Source organism: Episyrphus balteatus, chromosome 3 (genome assembly GCF_945859705.1).
Source record: "Episyrphus balteatus chromosome 3, idEpiBalt1.1, whole genome shotgun sequence".
NCBI classification, from domain to species: domain Eukaryota; kingdom Metazoa; phylum Arthropoda; class Insecta; order Diptera; family Syrphidae; genus Episyrphus; species Episyrphus balteatus.
Window position 1 is genome coordinate 121,658,883 of NC_079136.1, and position 16,018 is coordinate 121,674,900.

Here is a 16,018-nt window from a genome sequence, read left to right on the forward strand (position 1 = left end):
AATATTTTTTTTGTTTTACTTTTTATCAATAATTTTTATTTAGGTACAGACTAAAAATTAATTATACGTAAAAAATTTTGCTAATAATCTGAAGATGGGAATTGTAATTCCAGAAAACCTTCATTATTAATAAACAATATTCTTGTATGAGTATAAGAAGTTTGTCTTTTAATTAATTTTACAGACTAAAACATTAAAAAATCATTTATACAACTAATTCTCTACAAATAAAATCTATCTTGCATAAAAATATTCGTATAAGCTTTCCTTGCTCATTTTAACTAACGCTAAGGTACATTATCTACCTCTTAAATTTTCTTTTGTGAACTTATCTAAAAGCTAAACCATAATTTTTCCTTAAAAAAAAAAAATAAGTACAAAGAAAATAAAATGCACGACTGGGTCGCACGAACTTGCTCTTAGAGTTAAAGTTGCTTAAATTTTTAAGACTTTTTATATAGAAATTTGGAAAATGTAGGTACCTACTATATAGGTAAAAAATAAAATTAGTTTTTTAAGAAAATAAAATAAAATCTGAAATCAAATTGCCCTCCAAAACAAGTATGCAATTTTGATTGATATATTAACATGCATTTTTAGAAAAAAAATTTTCAAAATCGTTAGAGCCGTTTTTTAAAAATCTAATTTTTTATAAATAATTTTTTGGAAAAAAAGTTTTAAAATAATATTCGTATGCCATTTTGTAAAAATCACTAATCAACATCTAAAAAAAAAATTTCAAAAAAATTCAATGTCCCGTTTTCGAAAATTTGATTTTTGAAAAAATAATTTTCAACATTTTTTTAAAAATCCAAAAATTATTTTTTTTGAAATTTTGTTTTTGGTTTATATTTAAATTATATAAATGCTTCTTCACAAAAAGTTTCGTTGAAATCGAATAAGCTCTTTCAGAGATAATCGGATTTGAAAAAAACGGTTCTATGGCAGGTACCGTTAATAATGATTTTCAAAAAAAAAATTTTTTTATTGAAAGATAGACCTTGTCTTAAAACTAACATTTGAATTTTTTAAACAAAATCGTTGGAGCCGTTTTTGAGAAATTTCAATTTTACTAAAATCGGTATATGACAAGTACCGTTATTTTTGGTCCAAAAAAATTAATTCCAAAAATCCCTCTGGAGAGGCGCCAAATAATGCTACATACCAAGTTTGACATCAATCGGTTCATCCGTTTAAGCTGTAGCTTCGTTTACAGACAGACAGACTGACAGACGGACAGACAGACGGACTTCCGGGACCAACTTTTTTGGCATTCTCTACCATCGTAATGTCATGGAAAAATGCTATCTCAACTTTTTTTTTTTGTACGAATGCATAACTTGATATATAGTACCTATATCGCAAGTAAAAAGCAAACCTTGAATTTATTTCAAACTAAATTCATTACCTTAATATTTAAACATTCGTTGAGTGCTTATATTTTATCATCTGTGAAATTTCCCCAAAGCCACCTATGTTTTCCTAATCATTACGCTCTACCTATACTTCTCTCAACAGCAATCCCTGCAAACAATTTTGCTTCTATAAAGCTTTATAGAAGCAACGGTAGCATCTATAAAGCTTTATAGGAGCCAAATTGTTAGTTGGGATAATCTCCTAATTTCCAACACTTGTGCATCTTCAAACAAAACAAAAAAAAAAAAAGAAGAAGAAGAAGAAAAAAACGTAATTTTGTGTGTGGTGGAAATGAAATTGTCCTAAATTAGTCATTTCCATCTTTCATACACTGAGAAAAAATTCTTTTAACATATTTATCTTCTAATTGTTCTAACAAGATTCAAAATATTAATCTATTTGTTTAATGAATATACGTTTGTTAAAATTTAAAAGTTCACAAATTCATGCTAAATACCCAAAGTCTTAAAAATTCTCTTTTTAGACTTTGGGAATCTGATACAAATTTTTTGCATCAACTTTTTTTAAGTTAAAAAAAAGATCAATTTTTCAACAGTAAAAAGATAAACAGAAGTTTATAAACATCCAATTTTTTTTCTCTGTGTAAAGAGCTACGTGTTTATTTGTGTTTGAACAAAATTGTGCTGTTAATCAGACATCCGTCGTAGCACGTGCCCAGGATTCAAAGCTCAGGACATCAATTTTCCCATCAAATAACATTCAGTTTGAAGCTATGTACTAATAGCATCTAATAGTATAGCACACTAACAGTTGAGCGGGAGGATAATCGCAAATTAGCTCAGTGCTGATGATTCCTTGGTGGATAATAATAATTAGGTACAGCTGAGCTAAAATTTGCTGCTACTTTTTTGTGTGGAGGAGAATCCCTCTAGTGTGTCGTTCGTGCCAAGCCAAACAATTACCCTAAACTCCTGAACCTAATGCTGTTGCCGCATTTACTAGAGTAAAAGGTAATGATTAAATGTTTAACAATAGCAAATCACGGCTAAAGGCGGTGGTACGGGCTGCTTTTAAGTAGCGTTGATTATTATAGTAGTAAATTGAATTTAATACCATTTTGCCAAAATGGCGTAAAAAATATGCTTTTAAACGGATGTGATATATAAATTTTTTGCTATTTCCATGTTATAAGTTGAGAGAAACTTTTTCTTTTTCAAAGGTTTCAGTTGAAGCGGAGGCATACATATTTAAGAATACATAACTGCAACCCCTTAAGGACATTTGGAGCATAATTATTTTTTGTGTTCCTTTTTTTTTCGTTATGTTACAGACTTTTTTTTTGTTGGCATTAATTATTATGTGTGGATTTTTTTTTGCTGAAACTAATTAACTCAAAGCACGCGTCAGGCAAAAGAAACAAAAAAAAAATTTCAGTCATTAGTATTTATGAGGTAGAACCTCATCATCTGGCAGTATGTAACCTTAAATTAGATCCGTGAAATTGGATGGTATTTTTGTACCATTAAAAGAAATGTTATAGGAGTAAATTAATCGCTACATGCCCACCGGCGAAATTTGTTTTTAATAATAATTGAATCATTTATTTGCAAAACATGATAAGTCCACTTTTTTTCAAAATTCGTTTTTTTGACTAAATTTGTACTCCAGGGTTAACCACGTCTGTCTTTAAAATATGAAGTATCTACTCCATCTATATCCGATTTTACAGCTACGCGAAATATTTTTTTAGTATCAAAAACAGAATAAGTCCCGGACTTATCATTTTTTGAAAATAAACAACAGCTTCTTTTTGTGTAAATGGTATATTAGATTAATGGCTGAAAATCTTAAGTTTAAAGCTACTTTAAAGTTAAATAAGCAGTCCGGACATTTTATTTTATTCTCAAATACAATTGTTTGATAGACTGGGGCTAAAAGCAAAATTGCATATCCATTTAAAAACTAATTTCACATCCGTTTATTTTCAAAGTATGATAAGTCCAAAAGCGTTTTTATTTTTTATCTTTTGAGCTATCGCTCCAAAAATTAAAAACGAAACGGTATTTTGTAGCTAGGCAAGAGTTCTACAGAATATATTTTTTATAAATTTTTCTACGCATATCAAAAGAAAATAGAACGTTTTTTTCTTCTCCTGAAAAATTTAAAATCATGGACTTATCATGTTTTGCAAATAAATGATTCAATTAATAAAGCAAGAAAAGAAATTTAAAGTAATTAAGGATGTTTGTATTTAATAATTTCGTTCACATTATGTTTTTTAATTAGTTTATTTTTCCTAAAAGTATGCAATATTTCTTATCAAATGTGTTTATGATTCTTAACCCTCAGTTTTACAGTTGAAGTTTAAGCTCCACTTCTGGTTTAAGCTTTGGTTCAATAATTTTTTTCGGTTTCACAGTTCCGTTTAAACCTTGAACAGAGTTCAATTTGTAGTTAAAATTAAACGACAATATTTTGCCGTTCAAACTTCTGTTCAGTAATTTTGTCATTTTCAATTTTATTGAACGCAATTTCTGTACAAGGTCGAAATGTATTTACTTTTTTTTTTGATAAAAAATATTTACTTCAGACAATCTACAATTGAAACGAAAACGGTTGACAGGGTAGGTGTTGACAATTGTCAGAAAAATTATTTTAAAAAATCGTAGCACACCTGCATCAGTTTATAAAAAAAAATATCACTTTTTTGCTCAAAAGTTGTATGTTTTATTTGGCCTTTAATGATCTTTATTTTTAGATGCAATTAATGAAACACTAATTCATCTTTTTGTTACCCTACGTTTCGCCTGTTTCTTTCCAACTTTCTCAGGGGGTATATTCAAAAATTTGTACATGATCCTAATTCGATGGACTGTAGTGTAAAATAATATGTACCTACTACGAAATTTGGGCTAGTTACCTTATCTTTTAAGGTAACAAAAATGACTTTTTCAAGTTTTTAGCATTTTTGAACTAGATAAAGTGCGAAATACATAAGGTTAGAACCGCTTGTTCTTTTTGGTCATATTTTCTGGAAGATCATGATCAATATTTTGCCCATTTGCGTCTGGCATCATTTAAGGCAATCATTCATCGTAGTACACTGTCATAAAGTTACCTGATTATCTCTTGGAGATGTTTTGCCAGGCAATTTGTCTTTGTTGTTGTTTTGTCGAACATCCTTGTAGATTGCTAGAGTTAAAATCGACCATCAGAGGTTTTCAATAATATTAATATCCAGTAGGCCAATTGCCAAAAATATTGAATATAAGCCCCTCAAAAAGCGGCCACAGTTGATCTGGCATCGTGAATTGGAGCTTTATCTATTTGAGGTTGCCAGGTTAATCCAGAGCTTTTGCACCTTTACGCTATTTTAGCCTGATATTTTGGCCTCAGCTGTTGTATTACTGTGCAAACAAAAAAAAAAAATTGTAAAAAATTGACGAAGCTAGAATTTTTTCAATGGATTAAGGTCCAAAAACCCGTTTTTTGCCCGTAACTCCAGATTTTGGGGGTTGTTAGGGGATTTTCAAATACCGTTTCGTAATCAGTGCGACTAGCTCTACAAAACCTGATAGGTCTCCGCCCGCGTATATTTTCAGTGTTACACCGTGTTATTAATGCTCCTTTATTGTTGAAGGGTCAAAAATGTAAAAGTTTAGAGAAAAAATTTCTCTGTAAACCAACAAATAAAAAACTTTTTTTTATCATTAGGAATAATTTGTTGTTGTTTCCCGTGCAAAAATTTACTGAGCTAAGTACTGAGTTACCAATAAAACACGGCTATTATTATAAAAAAAAAAACGTTCTTTTTTGCATTGACTAACAGTAATATTTTCAAAAACGGGAGGTGATCAATTTTTTCTGACATCGGATTCGAATTCAGCACACCGTAAACCATTAGAAAGATATAGTTTAGGCACGGCAACAAAAAAAAAAATATTTTGTAAACCAGTGTAGTTTTTGATTTTGTTAGCTGCTAAAATCTTAATATTGCATGTTCTCGTCGGAACTTAAAAAAAAAAAAAACCAAAATTCATTTTTTTGTTTTTAGTTTTTAATGTTTATTAAGTAATTAAAAATTCCTTTTGTAAATTAACTAAAGAATTTTTTTGATCAATTAATTTGTTGTGAATAGTTTATAATTCATCACTACGAGCAAAGACTTTTTTATTTTAATTTAATCAAAATATAAAAGCAAAGGCGCAACAGACAAGTCCTATATAAAATATTCCTAAAAATAAAAGCTCAAGAAATTTATATGTTCCTTTGTCATTTGCCCTTCTCTTTGAATTATTGTTTCCTTTTTGACAAAACTTCTATTTCATTGAATTATTATTTTGTTTTTTCTCATCTCAATAAAAAAAAAAAAGCCCTCAAGGTCCTGTTTGTGATAGGCATTTGGTCTCAAAGTTTTCAACAAGAAAATTACTTTTATAAACTTGCTGAAGGCCGTCATTTTCAATTGTCATTTTTGAAGCCTTCCAGGCAAACGATTTACCAACTTTGAAATACTCGAAATGAACAACGTAGGTATCATGACGTGACATTTAAATTAAGCGTAATACCATGAATATTTCTCCCTATATATGGCTCCATCCATCATTGCAAGTTCATGCCATTTGTCAACAAAAAATCCTATCATGCGTGGACAACAACAAAAAAAAAATCTGTAGATGTGTAGAACTATATTTTTTGATAATTTCAATACGTGCTTCCAGTTTCATAGGTCGACATTTATCCTTATAATTCCCATGTCCACTGTTCCATGGTCGAATTGAAGAATTTTGGTGACTTATGTATTATGATTTATTCCCAAAGAAACAAAAGAAACTTTTGGTAAGAAAAATTCCCATCAATTCATTCCCTTTAGACTTTTATCCCAAGGCAAATAATATTTCACAACTATACTGAATATAAAAAAAAAAAGAATCCTTGCAATTCATCATCATCATCATTGTCATCACCTACCGAGTCCTTGTGGAAAGTATATTTCAGAGTTTCTCTCTATATATCGTTTTATGACTTGTCTTTAAAAAAAACTCCGATAAAAGTCCCGACATCCTATTGTGAGTTTAAAACTCGTTTAAGCTCCAATTTCCTGGATATGAAACGATATACTCTTATAGCACATACAAGAAGATCCTCTCAAAAAATAAATCAATATTCTCAATTTTGTGTAGATATCCGGTTGCCACAGCATCCGGAAACTCACACAGGACACAATTCATACACACATACATTCATAAATAGATGTGTAGAGAGATATTATATACCTAGAACTTGCATCGAGAATATCCTTTGGTTATCTTTTCTCTTTTTTGTTAAAAGTAATCCAGTGAGAAGACTACCAACCCACGGCAGCATCCTTTTTCAACGTGTCGTATCGTTTTATGTGTTAAAAGAGTTAAATAAGAAAAAAAAAACGGGGACCGTGTATGTCTGTCTTTTTAACTTCGTGTTACTGAAACTGGATAGGATCAATACTTATAATCAAACATAGGTAGCTGTATAGCAAAATGTGTGGCTGCAAAAAAAGAGGCAATAAAAAAATATGTCCTTACAGATTACCCAGCATAAAAAATAACTTAAAGTCATAAAAATGGGTAATTACTGTGCACATAATGGTCCTTGTTTGGAAGATGGATTAGGTTTAATACAACTAATCTTGTATCATCAGGTCAGGTCTATAAATATTAAAGAATTTCTTTTATCTACCGAATTAAAAGATATAAAATGGACGAATGGTGCGGACATTATTGCTCAAGTAGCTTTGAACAAAAAATTGTCAACATTATAGGTCTTCAGTTTTTAGGACTTTCGATGAAATCTTCAATTATTTTTTGTGCATTTTGTGGTGATGTATGATTTGAAAGGAATTTATTTATTATTATTTATTAACTCAAGTTTAAAACTGAAAGCGGTTATTTCTTAATATTCAAAAGATAATAAAAATAATGCTCAGCGTATTCATGCGACTGACAGTGGGTGTACTAAATACTAAAATGTGTTTAAAAGAGGGTCACGATAATCCGAAAAAGCGTTCACGTCAAAAATACCCGCTGGAAAAAAATACAAAAACAGTTTAATTTAACTAGTGAAAATTGTTAGAAATACCCATTTTGATTCTAATTTGTATTTATTCTAACCGTATTTTTTGTATTTTGAAAAGAGGTAAAAAAATTCTTGAATTTTTTTTTTTTTTCATTCTGAAAAAAACATCGAAATAATAAGTTCTGGCGCCACTTCTAAGTAAATTTTGGTCAACAGCACACACGGCTGTTGTTTACTGAGGACTTTTTATTTGCACTTTATGCTTATAAATTACACAGCCACACAAAAAAAAAAAAAATGCACGACTGGGGTCGCACGTAATTGCTCTTATGCTTTAAGTTACTCTAATGTTAAAGCTTTTTATTCAAGAAAATTAAGAAAATTTAAAATTTGATATTTTCAAGAAATTAAAAAAAATAAAATCTGTTTTTTATAATTAATTAAATATCGTTTTAAATGATCTTTCACAAAAAACCAAGTATGCCTTGTATAGAAGGGAATTTTTAGAAAATCGTTAGAGCCGTTTTTTAAAAAAATAATTTTTTATATATAAAAATTTTCTAACATTTTTCAAAAAAAAGTTGGTATGCCATTTTGAAGTAATAATTTATTTACGCATAAAAACAAAATTTCAAAATTTTTCATAAACACGTTTTCAAAAAATAGATTTTTCAGAAAAAAAATTTGAAATATTTTTTAAAAATCCAAAAATGAGTTTTTTGAAAATTTTCTAAATTTTTAACATTACCTTTACCTAAACGATTATGTATAAAAATTTTCGTTGAAATCGGGTTAATCTTAATCGAGATATTCATAAATAAAAAAAACCGTTATATGACAGGTACCGTTAATAACGGTAAAAAAAATATTTTTTTTATTTAGAAAGTTGGCTCTTATGTGTACTACTACACTCAAAAATTTTAATTTTAAAAAAATTAACTTTTCTATTTCCGTTATATAACAGGTGCCGTTAGTTTTGGTCCTAAAAAAAAAAATAAATTTGTCCTCTAGGGAATCACCCAAAACTCTTAACTACCAAGTTTGAACAAAATCACTCGAATAGTTTAGGCTGTAGCTCGAGGTACATACAGACAGACAGACAGAATTGCCGGACACACTTTTTTGGCATTCTCCATCATCGTAATGTCATGTAAAATTGTTATCTCGAGTTCGATTTTTTTTACGAATCCTAAACTTGCCCTATAGTACCTATATCGCAAGTAAAAATCTGATCTGGTAGTGCAACTATATTAATCATATGTTTTTTGGTTCGGTGAAACCGAATTCGAAGTCTATTTTGGACCATCACTACAGGTTTTCGAGATAACCTCAAAAAATGTCACAGCCACAGAATTTTCTGAGTCGCACCACTAGGTCATAATTTTTTTTTTTTATTTTTTGTGTGGCTGTATTATTATTATTTTAATTTTGTTTACATTTATAAAAAATTTTTTATATGTTTTATAAAAAAAAAAAATGAACTAAAAAAATCATGATTACGTACAAAACCTAAACATTGAACATTATCAGCACCCTCTTGCGCTTGCGCTTAAGATAGTTTGAAATTTCACAATGGAACAAATTTAGCAGTTGGCCCAACTAAATATCGAACAAAATATCTTAGAACTTTAAATCGTTTGTTGTTCTGGAGTCCGTAAAAAGGTGGGTAAAACTATCAAGGACATCAAAATCAAATATTCTTTCACGTAAAAATACCACGAAAATCCCGCATTCACATTTCCATGCCAAATGTAATTTAAAAAACTTAAATGGCACACATTTCCATTCTTGGCTAAGGTTATTTTCAAAATTAGGCACGAGTTTTCGAAAATTACTTCATTAAGGGCCAATTTTTCAATAGTCAGATAAACCTCAGAAAGAGCTTATTCCTAAGAATAAAAGTTTTTTTTTTTATTGACATTTATTCTTCTGATAGTCTAACTGACACACGATTGAAAAATCAGGGTTAAAAACGAAGCCCATCAGTTTTCGAAAGTTTTCGTATGTATCTTTAATTTAAAAAAAATTAAATTTAAACAATAATTCCAATAATCTAGCTGCAAAATATTCTTAAAAAGCAGCGCTTTTTCTTTTTCTCATTGTTTACAAATAAATGTATCTTAAGCACGTACATTTTTTTTAATTATCTAAAACGTTTTTTCCTTGTGTTCCTTTTTCGTCATTTCGATGAAAAGTCGTATAGTTTCTGGTACCAAAACAAATCACACGAGTATTGTGTGTCCACTTTTTTGTAAACTCAAAAATTTTTAATTAGCCGTTTTCATTTCAAATTAATAAAAATTCACGTCCCAAAAAAACTGTTCTAAAATACTTCTTATCATTTAATCATTAAAATCCCTGCATGAATTGCAATCAAATTCCTATTCAACTATAATTTAATCCAATATTCCTGTTCATAAAACTCTTGATTTTTTGTCCACAAATAACTTTCATCGCTGCAAAACATTTCCATTCAACTTAAAACGGAAAATAGAAAATTCGGTATAACAGCCCCTGAAGGGTTTTGCTGTCATTTTTTGTTTATTCTTTTTTTTTTCAAAACTCCGCACTTGCTATTGGTTATATGCTTTTCAACCAAAACAAGTTCATTGAATATGCAAACTAAAAACAAATCACAAGAAAAAAAGTAAAAAAAAAAAAAGTCTGTTAACTTTAATGAAATGCGGCCATGCACACCTGAATCTGGAATCAACATCGACCGAAATTCCTTCTCAATGTTGGTGCTAGCTATAGGTGTCGGGCTCTTTTCGAAGCAACCATCAACCACCTGGATGCCAACAGCATCGCATCCAGCTCAGGTTTACCTAGTAGCAAATATTTGCCTTCACAAAATGTGTGTAGCAAAGAAATAAAGTTTCATGCCATTGGTAAGCCACAGAAACACACCTTTCGTTTTCGGTAGCTGTATTAGTTGCCATTGCTATTCATCCATTGCCACTGCCAGTGCCAGTTTCAACCGCAAAATCAACATGAAATTCGTCGTCGTTCTCGTCCTCAAGTGAAGCAAAACTTATTTAGCTTTTCTCTAACTTGGGAAAATATTTTGAAAGGGAGAGTTATGGGATTGGTAAAAAGACGTTGCAATAAAATTGTGGGTTGATTTCTTGTTTCTTGCCCGAGTAAAAATGGAATTCCGCCGCACCACCGCTGTACCACGTCCGCACTACTTTTCGACCGCCGCACCACAGCTGCACCATCGCCGTTTGGCGTAAAATTTCGGCGCACCACCGCCGCACTACGACTGCACCACGTCCGCACCATTTCATTTTGTTTGAAAAATTCGGTGCACCATGATACATAATTTTGGATCATTGAAAAATAAAAAAAAAAAAAAACTACGGACGAGAAGGAGATTCAAACCCGAGTATCCAGAGCACTTTCAATTTGAAGTCCAACGCCTTAACCACTCGACCACCAAGTCATGTTTGTACGAACTGGCAATTTGTTGCTTAAGTCAAAATAACTTTGAAGAAGACTTAAACATTTGTATAAGTACGAGAATAGAATTTTTTATCATGGTGCAGACGTGGTGCAGCAGTGTTGCACCGATTTTGTTCATACAAAATGAAATGGTGCAGACGTGGTGCAGTCGTGGAGCAGCGGTGGTCGCTGCACCACCGCTGCTTTGTTTCATATTTGTTTCTATTATTTAAAATGAAATGTTGCGGACGTGGTGCAGTAACGGTGTGGCGGTTTAGACATTTTTAAAATAGTGCGGACGTGGTGCAGTGGTGGTGTGACGCAATAGAAATTTCTGATAATGGTGCGGCGGTCAAAAATTGGTGCGGACTTGATGCTGTGGTGGTGCGGTGGAATTCCATTTTTACTCGGGTAGGTTTCAAAAATTTAAACAGGTTTGTGTGACCCCGGTGGTACCGTTTATTTTCGTAGTATGGCGAGAAACGCATACGAAAGGGTTTACGAATTCTACCCGGTTTCGAGAGTTGTTTAATATTCCTATCCAGAGCTTAGGAAAATCAAATGCCAATTCCAATAAATGCAGCAATATGGAAAATTAAATTTCAACACATATCCAACTCAATCTCGTAACCGACACAAACGAAGATGAACGTAGTCAAGAAAATGACTCCACCAAACGGACTAAAAGACCGATCAGGTGACAACGATTAGTTAATTGAACATGAATTTCTTATTTCCTATGAAAATCCCTTAAAAAGGCGCACATAAAAGTGAAGGCGAGTTTCCACTCTGTTTGAAATAGGACATTGTACGAGGACAAGGAAGGAAGGAAACATGGAAAAAGCTATTCAACCCAACAAGTCGATGTTGGGTTGGTTATTGATATTATACAAAAAGAAGGCCATGACTGGACTGGTTTTTGAAAGATGGAGCAGGAGTTAGGTGATTAATGTTTATGAGGAAGCATTATAGGACTTATTTTTAGGTTTCTATATAGAAAGAGTAGACTTTTATGTATTGAATTACTTTGTTGTGAGGTGATTTGCTGAATAAGCAAAAGAATTATAAATAATACAAAAATCTCAACTGACATTGAAAAGATATCAATTTTCTAAATGGTGGTAATTAATTAGAGAAATCTTGTTGGTAAACTTTTGAGTTATTTTTTTTAAAATGAGTTTAATTTATTTCAAATGATTTATCATATTTTATGTTTACCCTTATCAAATAGAAATGTGTTAAATTTCTTATATTTGTTTCCAAATCAAGAAATTATAACTCAAAGCTATATAATGGCTATAAGTTGTATCTACAACAAAATCATCAATTGACAAACACTTTCGTGTGCCTAAAGCTTTTGTATTATTGTGTAGGAGGAAGTTATATGGTTCAATAAGAATTTAGTGTAAACAAACAGTTTATTATTACTTTTCTTCTATACATAACAATCAATAGAATAGAGTGTTATTGTTTGCTTTGGGATTCTTGGAGTATTTGAGCTGAATGGTAAATACATATGTGTTCAAGAAAATATTTGGTATTTTATTTGTGATTGGGTGCTAAAGAGTAATTATGATAACGAAATCGGCAAACTTAAACTCGTTTCTTAAAATTAATGAACAATGAAATTATTGTAGTAGAAGAAAGAAATTATGTTGTCACTTTTGACATTTTGACAGTAAATGATATTTAATGATTCAAAAATGATGAGAAATTGGACACGTTTAGGAAATATTAGATAGTGACTAGACATTGCGTCATCGTCATTTTCTGAACCGAAATCTATAGGTAGACAAGTTAAAACGAGTTATGTTAATTTTTTATTGCCTAACTTTTTAAGCAACCATCTAATAAAATTGCCTTCATTGGAAAGTTTTTTTTTGACAACTAACTAATTAAAGACATGACTAAATATTTACAGCCATATTTATAAAAGAATCTTAAAGGTTGTTTAACTTTAAACCACCTCTAAATAGCTCTTAAGTACAAAATGTGTATTTATAAAGAATTTACACATTTAAGCAACGTTGCTTAACGATTGCTTAACTTAAACGCCGTTCACCACGTTTAGAGCTTGCTTAGAGCCATTTTAAGAATGATTTGACCACATATGAATTATTACTAAGATCGTGAGCACAGTATCATGCTATTAATTTATCTAGGGTTTTGATGTGAAGACGTCATTTTGTTTTAAAATAAAATTATTCCCTAAAAGGAGCTTGAATTTTAAATTGAATTTAAAGAATTGAAGAATATTAATAATAAAAAAATTAAAATGGTTAGTAAAAATCAACTGCGGATTTTATTTAGGAACCCGACGTAACAAAATCATCGTCAAAGACCTAATCAGTTGTTTTGTTTGCAGTCAAATTTAAGAATATTTGTTTACAAATACATACTTACAAAATGTCAAAAACCACGTGATGTTTCTAAAATGTAGTAGTATTTTGTATTAGATTAGTTAATTTCCCCTCATTTTTTGACACAAATATCGTTTAGTTAATCATCTGTGGGAATTCGATTATAAATACAAATTTAAGCAACGTTGCTTAAAGACGAATTAAATATTTAAGCAAGCTTAACTAAATAACCTTTAAGAGCCAATTTAAGCAAATCTAATAAATATGGCTTTTAGCCTGTATCTTTTCTTAGCATGTCCATTATTAGAGATTTTAGTAATATCAGGGAAATTGGTATTTAAAATATTTCACTACTAACCCGTTTTGATTTTTCACTTTAATTTAAGCAATTAAGCCTATTTCAAGAAATATTCATACAGAAGTGTCTACGTAAGGCCGAATTTATTCACTTTCCATTAAATTTAAAGTCGCCATTAAAAATGAAAAATCTGTAAAATAGCATACAAATTTTAAAATTTCCCTTTTTAAATGGTGAATTTAAATTTAATGGAGTGTGAATAAATTGGGCCTAAGCAAGTGTAATATCAAAATGTTTAAAAATTTTCAAAATCTCCAAATTTTGGATTTTTTAAAAAGTTTTCAATTTTTTTTTTTTTTTTTGAAAATCAATTTTTTGTAAACGGGTTGATAAAAGTTTTTTTGAAATTATGTTTTTATGTGTAGAAAAATAAAATAAATTCAAAAAAAAAATCAAAAAATTATTTCTTATATAAAAAACTAAATATCATAATCAGTTTGAAAATAAAAACAATTCAAAAGGGTGTTTTCTTGGTTTTTGAATTTTTCATCGACTTAAGTTTAATTCAAGCCATCACCGGATTGTTAGAGTCAACAAAATTGAAATCTTTAAAAACTTTCATACATCGTTATAAAATGTATAGTTTTGGGTTGGTGCCTAAACACAATTAAACCAATTTATTATTTAATTTAAACAAAAAATAAATACACAAAACGAAAGTATTTTCCTTATCAAAAGAAAAAAAAAAAACAAAATTATAAAAAATGATTCTTATCGACAAAAGCCAAAAGTTATAATCCAGCACTCAAGGTTATTAAAATTTATTAAAATCCAAATTAATAAGTAAAATTTCTTTTTTTTTTTAATTTTTTTTGTGTTAATGTTTACCTAATTCATTCGTGTTGTATGTAAAGATTCGATGAAAGAAAAACTTAAACCTTATTTATGTATACAATTATGAATCTCTTGAAGCACTTGACACATCAAATGAAATTAAAATAAAAGCCGTGTATAAAAGAAAATATTAATCAAGGTACTCACGTTTGATTTGGTGTCGATGATGCAAGAGATACAAAAGTACACTAATGCTGTCAAAATCAAATCGAATCGCTGCGCTCGGTTCGGTGATGGTTCAAATATGATTTGAAAGTAAGAAAAAACCATGATAGAGATTGTTGAATTTATTGTTCAACGAGCATGTCAATCATTTTGATCGAAAATTTAAATTTCTTTTAATTTCTCTGCTTCTTATGGAGAAGATTGCAGGCAAATTGTGGGAAAATGACACAGGTGAAAAAGTATCTTTCTAAGCTTCTCTGAAAAAATATACGTCTAATGTTGGGAATTTTGACCCTGATACGGATAACCTGTAGGATGCAAGACTTTTTCTCTGTTTACCATAACACCGGTTTGTGCACTTTAAGCAAATAAGCTGTAACCAGACAAAGAACGACCAAAGTACGTATTCAGTGGCGTATCCAGAAAAAAATTTGGAGGGGGCTGGAAAATGTTTCAAAAATTTTGTATAGGGTACCTAAATGTAGGAACATTTTTTCTCTTTTTTTATTCGTCTTTGAGCACTGTGCTGCAGTACTGAAAGCTACATTTTACTGCTCTCGACAGCTTCGAACTACTGTCTCTTCCTTTCACAGTCAAAGTAGTGTTTTTTCAAAGTTCTTGTATCTCAATCATTTTACACAAACAGCAAGGTGTTGAGTAATTTTAAAAATAAAAAAAACACTATATCGTTTGAACTTTGTCATGAACTTTGTCATGCTGAATTCAAAACTGTTTACGTATTTATTCCTACCACGTCTTATTTTTGAGCTATACTCATTACTATTTTCCGCAATTCGACCGAAAGTGAATTGAAATCACTTTTCAATTTCACGTGAAATCTATCTTCGATCGATTTCGACAACTTCGTAAATGCTTCGAACTGTCAAAACTGAAGTATCATCCATTTTTATTTTGTTGCATGGATGCAATTTTATTTACAATTTTAATGAACAAAATCAGAATTTAAAAGAAAAAATAAGTAGATACATTTTTCGAGACATATCAAATATGTATGCAAGTGAAATGCAGAACATGGTCGATATTATTGCAATTTGTAAATACTCAAATAAAAATTAATTAGGTAAAGTGTAAAGTGAATGAGGTGCAAACACAGAGGCAGTGATTAATAATGATATAAATAAATTAGCAAAAAATTTTGTCCAAAGATTGCAGATTCATTGAAAAAGGCACCAAATTCACTTACAGAAACAAAGTGAACTGATTTCGATCAGAAAATCCAAAATGAGCGAAAAAATGCAGAACATTTAATTTCACTATCGGCAAGTGAATGCGCAAAAAGTGAAATGCAGAACGTGAAAGTCTGAAAAACTAATTTTCAGAAGCGCAATCTGGAATTTCCAGACCACTAAGATTTTAAAATACCAAAAATTTCTATTTTCTTTGAAAAAAAATATTATTTTGAAAAAAA

General features: G+C 30.2%; 2 protein-coding genes across 4 annotated transcripts in view; one reads left to right on the forward strand and one right to left on the reverse strand.

Annotated features, from left to right (window-relative positions):
• LOC129917127 (probable chitinase 10) overlaps positions 1 to 14,661 on the reverse strand; it is a 79,522-nt gene extending 64,861 nt beyond the window's left edge. The window contains exon 1 of one of the 2 annotated variants that reach the window (XM_055997490.1): positions 14,572 to 14,661. The gene's annotated coding sequence lies outside the window, so the exon portion shown is untranslated. The remainder of the gene's footprint in view (positions 1 to 14,571) is intronic. The other variant, XM_055997489.1, reaches the window with a different exon arrangement.
• Positions 1 to 16,018, forward strand: part of LOC129917129 (transmembrane protein 65) — a 74,547-nt gene that overhangs the window by 37,186 nt on the left and 21,343 nt on the right. The window lies entirely within an intron of this gene.